Below are 6557 nucleotides of genomic sequence, written 5' to 3'. Positions count from 1 at the left end.
TAAAAAAAAAACAATAATTGCATTTTTTATTTCAATAACGCATGAGTAAATAGGGATATGAACGCAGATTTAATATAGGCCCATAGAATTACGGGGACCGGCAAGGATTTGGAAAGTCTGAATGCAAGTCCTGCTTACACCTAACAAGTGCTGAAGTGGGACATAACCAGAGGTAGAAAGGTCTCGGAAGCACTTGGGAAGAGGCTTCCCAAGACCTATCCAGTTCTGAACGGAGAGACCTAAGTAGAATTTGTCAGGTCCAATTATTCGACTCGGGAAGAAGCCTCGTTTGGTGCAACTGAATCGTTCCACCTGTTCTATCAGTGTAGAAAAATTTGCTTGCGGTCAACTCAGTGACTCGATCGGTTTTCAGAAAAAGACCTAGAAATGGATTACGCTCCACGATTAAAATTGTTTGGTAATTTCTCTTCAACTTTTTCACAGGGCGATTAGCAAAAAATTATTCCAAGATTATTTCGCAACGGAAAAAACTTACATGAATTCTTGTATAAGGAGTTTTTTCATTTCCTTTCGAATATGAAATTTTATTTTATCCCACGATTGATAATAATAAATGGTTAATAATAATAGGAGTACGTTCCGCGGCATGCGTTAATCAAAACTAGATTAGAAAAAGAATGGGAATGAAACATAATCGAAATGAGAAAAAAAAAACAGATTTTTGTTCGATTATTCAACTAGAACGGATTACAACCAATCAGAGTGCAGTATTCGAGTCACGTGGGACCTTCACGTCGGTTTTATTTTGATAATTCACCAGGCTAGTAGTGAATTATCAGAATGATTACTGCACTCTGATTGACTGAGCCCAGGAGGAAGGAAATTGTCGCGCTTGTGATTTTTATGCTGCAAAACACATCTCTCTCGTTGCTACGCAATGAAGTTGTCGGGAAATATCCGATCATTCTGAATAGATTTTCGGGGATTACTACTGCTATTTCCCTATTCACCCTTCCAAACAATAGAATTCACCAGGCTACGAGTGAATTATTGAGCTGATAATTCCACAGTAGTCTATCAATTGTTGTCCCTTCTTTTCACAGATTTTCCTCACATTTGGGTTAAAAGTGCCATATGGGCCCGAATACTATACACTCTCTGTGACCAAAATCAGAATTGAGGAAATTATCCTATTCATTTTGAAGATCGGGGGCCCTCGATTTTTAAAATGAATCGGACAATTTCCTCAATTCTGATTTTGACCAATCAAAGTGCAGTATTTGGGGTTACGTGACGCATTTCACACTGATAATTTCCCCGGCTGCAGAGAAATTATCAAACTAATAATTTCCCGGTAGCCTGTCAATGGTTTTCTACGAATTTGACAGATATTCCTCACATTTTGGTGAAATGTATCCCGTAACCCCGAACACTGCAACCTATTTCCCTCAAATTTCCCTGCAAAGAAATAAGCGTGTCAAATTTTGCAGAAAAATCTCTCGTGCGCTGTACTTGAGATTTTCAGCCTGCAAAATTCGACACTTTTATTTGTTTACAACGAAGCTTCCCAGAACTATCCAATAATTTCGCTAATCTTGGGGTATTACCACTGATTATTTCGCAACGGAAAAAATTACATGAATTCTTGTAAGGAGTTCTTTCATTTAATTTCGAACATAAAATTTTATATCATATATCCATGATTGATAATAATATAAATGATTAATAATAATAGGACCACATTCCGTGTCATGCGTTAATCTTTACAAAACTGGAAAAAATGTACTCAGTCAGAATCAGGAAAAGAGCAGATTTAGATTTGAAGAACTAAAAACTAAAATCAGCTTTTGTCTCGAGAGGATTTATTTCAAGTTGAACACCCATCCGACGTTTCCAACACCTTCATTATCTGATTGCTGGAACAGTAGGTACTACACGGTGTACATCAACACCTCGTGAAGATCATCATCATAATAAAGAAGATATTCTTCCTAATTACTCATTACAATTAGCGTTATCTCGACGCCTTCATTTATTTTACGACAGTATTACCATTGTTCTCCTCATGCGCATGATACCCCCAGTATAGGATCATTGTACATAATTGCAGAGTCACCTCATTAGTGTCCATAAAATTGTCTGTCGCATAGGAATCACTCGAATCCTTCGGAGCACCCGGATTTTCTCAATCTGCAATGATTGGTTGTACAATACAATCAACTGATCCGAAAGAATTTTTCATCATTTTTTATCATTTAAAAATAATCTCTTGTAATCAATACGAGTTTTTCATGAGCGGTGACAGTAAAAAATTTCTTTTGCTTCCGAATGGAAGCCGTGTTTTTAACCGATTCTTCGATTTCCTAATTTTCATTGCAAATGGTTTAGAATGTTATGAAACGTGAAGAAATAATGTTTTTACGGTCATGTCTGTATGTACTTGGGTTTTTGGTGCACGGAGAGAAATTTTCTAGAAAAATTCGAGTACGAGTACTGAAAAAAATCACAATTCACCGGCTGTGAAAAATTCTAGTGCTGTTAAGGTAAAATTTGGTATTTCTGGTAAAATTTCTGGGGATTTCTGTGAAATTTTCACAGACATATGGGGAAAAATTCACGTTTTCCCCGATAAAATTTCTAGTGCCGGCACTGGAATTTTTTCCTGACCGTCATTTTGTGCCTTTTTTCCTGTTCTAGCACTAGAAGTTTTCTAAAAAATTTCTCTCCGTGTACCAAATTTCAACATCCTATCTCGTTTTGATGCGGATACATCGGTTTTCATTATGGGGGGGGGGGGGCATTTAAGAAAAAGTCCGTGTATGGTTTTCGCTCCTATAATACTAAAGGTTGGTATTTGGAATGAGCGACATGCCAAGTAGAAATTCTGACCGGCAGGGCGACATTCGGGGGGCGCGCGCGCCCGCACATTTGGTCTCGTATATTAGGCGCGCTAGCGGGGACGTTCCGCCATTAGCCACACATATCCTATATAGGAAAATCGCCCCTGGAAAGTCCGACGACGGCACTCGGAGATTTGATTTCTACTAGGGATCGGCCAAGCGGTTCCTGAGATAGTAACCTTTTGAGTAAATATATTTCTTCAAATATCTCTTGAACTACTTGACGGATTTCAATTTTTTTTTTCAAAATACTCGTTCCGGGAGCCCCTATCTGGATCAATGAAAATATATAAATCCGTTCATACAAAGTTTCCGAGATATTCCCGCTTTTTCGTTTTTAACATTTTTTCATTCTTATACGCACGATAACTTGAGAAAAAATAGGGATAGCAAGTTGAAATTTGGTATGTTTATAGCTCTTACAATACTAAAGGTGGGTATTTCTAATGAGCGCAATCGACCGGGCAGTTGAGGAGATATTTAATCTTTTGTATAAATCTATTTCATTAAAAGGTTGAATATTTTCCTGCAGACACCCTGCATCATGTGGTTCCGGATGTATGTCTGTCACCAGGACAGGGAATTGCTACGGGTCCATTCAGACACTTACTGCCAATGGAATTGATAGAAATAAAAAAAAGAACAGGACTAATAACGCAAAAGTAACGGTCACATGCCCTCTGCCGGATAGGCTCGCACCCCTGCTTGTTTTTTTTTCAATCCAATTCAATTGAACATCATTCTTAAAAAAAATATACCAAGAACCTCCCAAGTGCAAAACTGTACATCCTCACTACCAAAAAGAGCATCCAAGTCGCATAACGATGTTGTAATAACTTCCATGGGAACTTGAATACTCCGCAATGGTCCATCGGCTCCATTACGCGCTCATAAACTCCACCACCGCTCAACCTCGTTGCGTCCATCCTCATGTTACTTTTTACGACAAATGAACGATTATAAGGATCTCAACCCACTCCTTCCCCCTCCCCCAGTCCATCCACTCCACCCCATCGCAGGTTTTTATTATTTTACAGTCGGTCGTACCCACTAACTTTATTTCAAGACCTTCGAATAACCATTCGAGCGCATATCTCTCGAGCATCCGCTATTCCATATAACAACCGATCCTTTTTCAGATGAGCGATGAGCCCTTTTGCCTGCTCCACCATAACCCACTTGAACCTTTTTTTCCAGCGACTGTTAATGGGAAACCTCTCAGCTAACCCGGGAAATCTAATTTTACTGACCACTAAAACGTGAAGATCTCCTTGTTTGGTAGTTACCTCCGATAAATTTGCATCCGGTTAATTTTCAACGTACCTACGACTCTGACAAGGCCAGGCGGCTTGTTAAAAGTACACTCCTCGCGCTTCTTGATTGAAAAAGAAAACTAAAATCCACGGAAAATAAAGGATTGAAAAATAAAGAGCAATCGTTAAACTGAATAGTATGATCGAAATAGTGGCAGAGCCCCCCCTCGATAATTCTTGGAGCACGTTAGACGAATGGCAATTAAGGTGTAACGTTTCAAGTTGCTTGGTCGTAAACAACGCGGCCAAAGTAGCGGAACGCGCTACCACTGTGAGCATTAGAGTTGCTGAGAGAAGTTATCCACAGGGGCCCACACGAGAGAGGGCACCGCCCGTCAATTGTTACCAATTGTTACCAATCAGAGTAATACGTGTCATTATAGAAAAAAAACATGAAGTGAAGGTGGTTACAGTCCAATGGCGGATCTACACATTATAACCAACGAAAATATGATTACAAACTCCCGTCATACGCTAATTGGTGAGTGATACTAAATGTGTTTGACATTGGGCATGATCACCGGCAACTATTTTTTCGTTACTTTTCAATCGTGATCAATAATTACTGAATATCCATCGGTAAAGGGAATCGTCTGATGAGCATTTTTCCTCATTGATATTCCCGGGAGGATGTGGAACGAAAAGACACTAATTATTTTCAATAAAGATAAAGTACTTGATGAGTCGTAATTACACGTCACATGTACGAATCATCGAATTACACTGAACGTCTAGTGACTATCGTTCATGTAAAACGTCTCATGATAAATGAAAAAGGCTGAAAAAAATTCCTGAGACATACAGGTGGCAAATGTTAAAAAATTATCCTCATTTTTATGCAGCCTTATCGACTCTCAAATTACCCTTCGTCTCTTTGCGAGATAGCCTCTCCCCCATTACCATACACCATGGAGTCTCGAGTGAAGTAAAAAAAATGAAGAAAAATAAAGACTGAAGAAAACCAGAATGTCTACTTGTAAAACGGGTGCTTTCGCGCGACTCGGGGATGGTGCAGCGGTGGAAAAAAAACTCGAGCCGCGATGCGTTTTATACTTCGTGCATCGCGTGGCTCGCATACTAGCCGGAGCAAAAGCAACCCGCGGGGCAAATGCGGTGGTGGCCACGCCCCCTTAGACAGCCGCCAGCCAACAATTAAGATTTGATCGGCAAAAATGGTCGAGTCAAAATGGCGCTGAGACCCCACAACTGCATACGTAATGCGTTGAACGAGTTGGTGGATCCCCATTCGGAGACTCCGAGGATGACCAAAATGAATAATCCATGTGGAGACCCTTTGCTCTTCATATTCAGGTCTTTTTTACATTTTTTCTATTTGCATTTGTTGCTCTCTCCCTTATTCACTCGGATTTTCTTGCATTTTTGCAATTATAATGAGAATTATTTATCTCTTCGGAACTTCCCATCCTCCCCCAGGAAGACCCAACTTTTTCAATCCAATGCAAACAGAGCGGAAAATCCCTTCACAGTGAGCCCTTCATAAATCACTTTTATCACGCGATACTTTTCTACCTTTTTATCCCAATGTAGTTTACCAGTCGACACGAATCTTCGTGCGAATGTAATTCACTCGGAGTTGAATTACATCGTAGATACATGGCGCCACGGATTTTTTATCATCCTCGAGAGATTCGTTGCTGTGTGCGCTTTTGGATGAATTAAAATTGCAGAGGATTGCGGGGTTATTGGTGGATGGCGTAGAGGTACTAATCTTGACTGCTGAGGATAGCTACCGATGTTACCCCCTTTGTGCTTGGGCCCTCTTTCATCACGCTAATATACCCCTAATCATGGCTCAGTGGTTGCTACCACCCTCTCTCGTGCTGCAGTCTCCCTCCTGTTTCCTTTTGTCGATAAGTTTGAGATCGAGAGGAGGAATAAAAAATAGAGAAGCATCCCGAAGTCGTTCTTTTAGACTGGATCTGTGGAAAGTTTAGCATGCCAACAGAGAGGATTCGAGGATAAAAAAATCGAGAAACGGAAGAATCGTCAAGGTGATCGTTAAGTTTATGGTAGAGCGTGAGATGCGGATGGGCAATTAGATGCTCACTGAGCACCAGTTGATCTTCAGCACCGAGGATCTTCACAAGGTGCATGCAACTACTCTTAAATGCTGATTGAAAATAGGGCATGAACTGAAAAGGTAAAAAGCGATCAAGCGATCATTTCAGATGGAATAATTCTCACCATCGATTGATTGCGATTATCATTTCAGAGAAAACAGGAGAGTTGAATTATCCGTTGTACTCCGTGAATTTCAATTTCATTGAGGAAGGACAGGACAAATTGGCAAGAATCGATAGTCGGTATCCTTTCAAGCCTCCAGGGAAGTCACATTTCAAACACCAGGATTACCGCTTCTACC

Source organism: Diachasma alloeum, unplaced genomic scaffold (assembly GCF_001412515.2).
Source record: "Diachasma alloeum isolate Michigan unplaced genomic scaffold, Dall2.0 Dall_scaffold_00179, whole genome shotgun sequence".
Taxonomy (NCBI): domain Eukaryota; kingdom Metazoa; phylum Arthropoda; class Insecta; order Hymenoptera; family Braconidae; genus Diachasma; species Diachasma alloeum.
Note: the sequence above shows the minus strand (reverse complement) of the source record.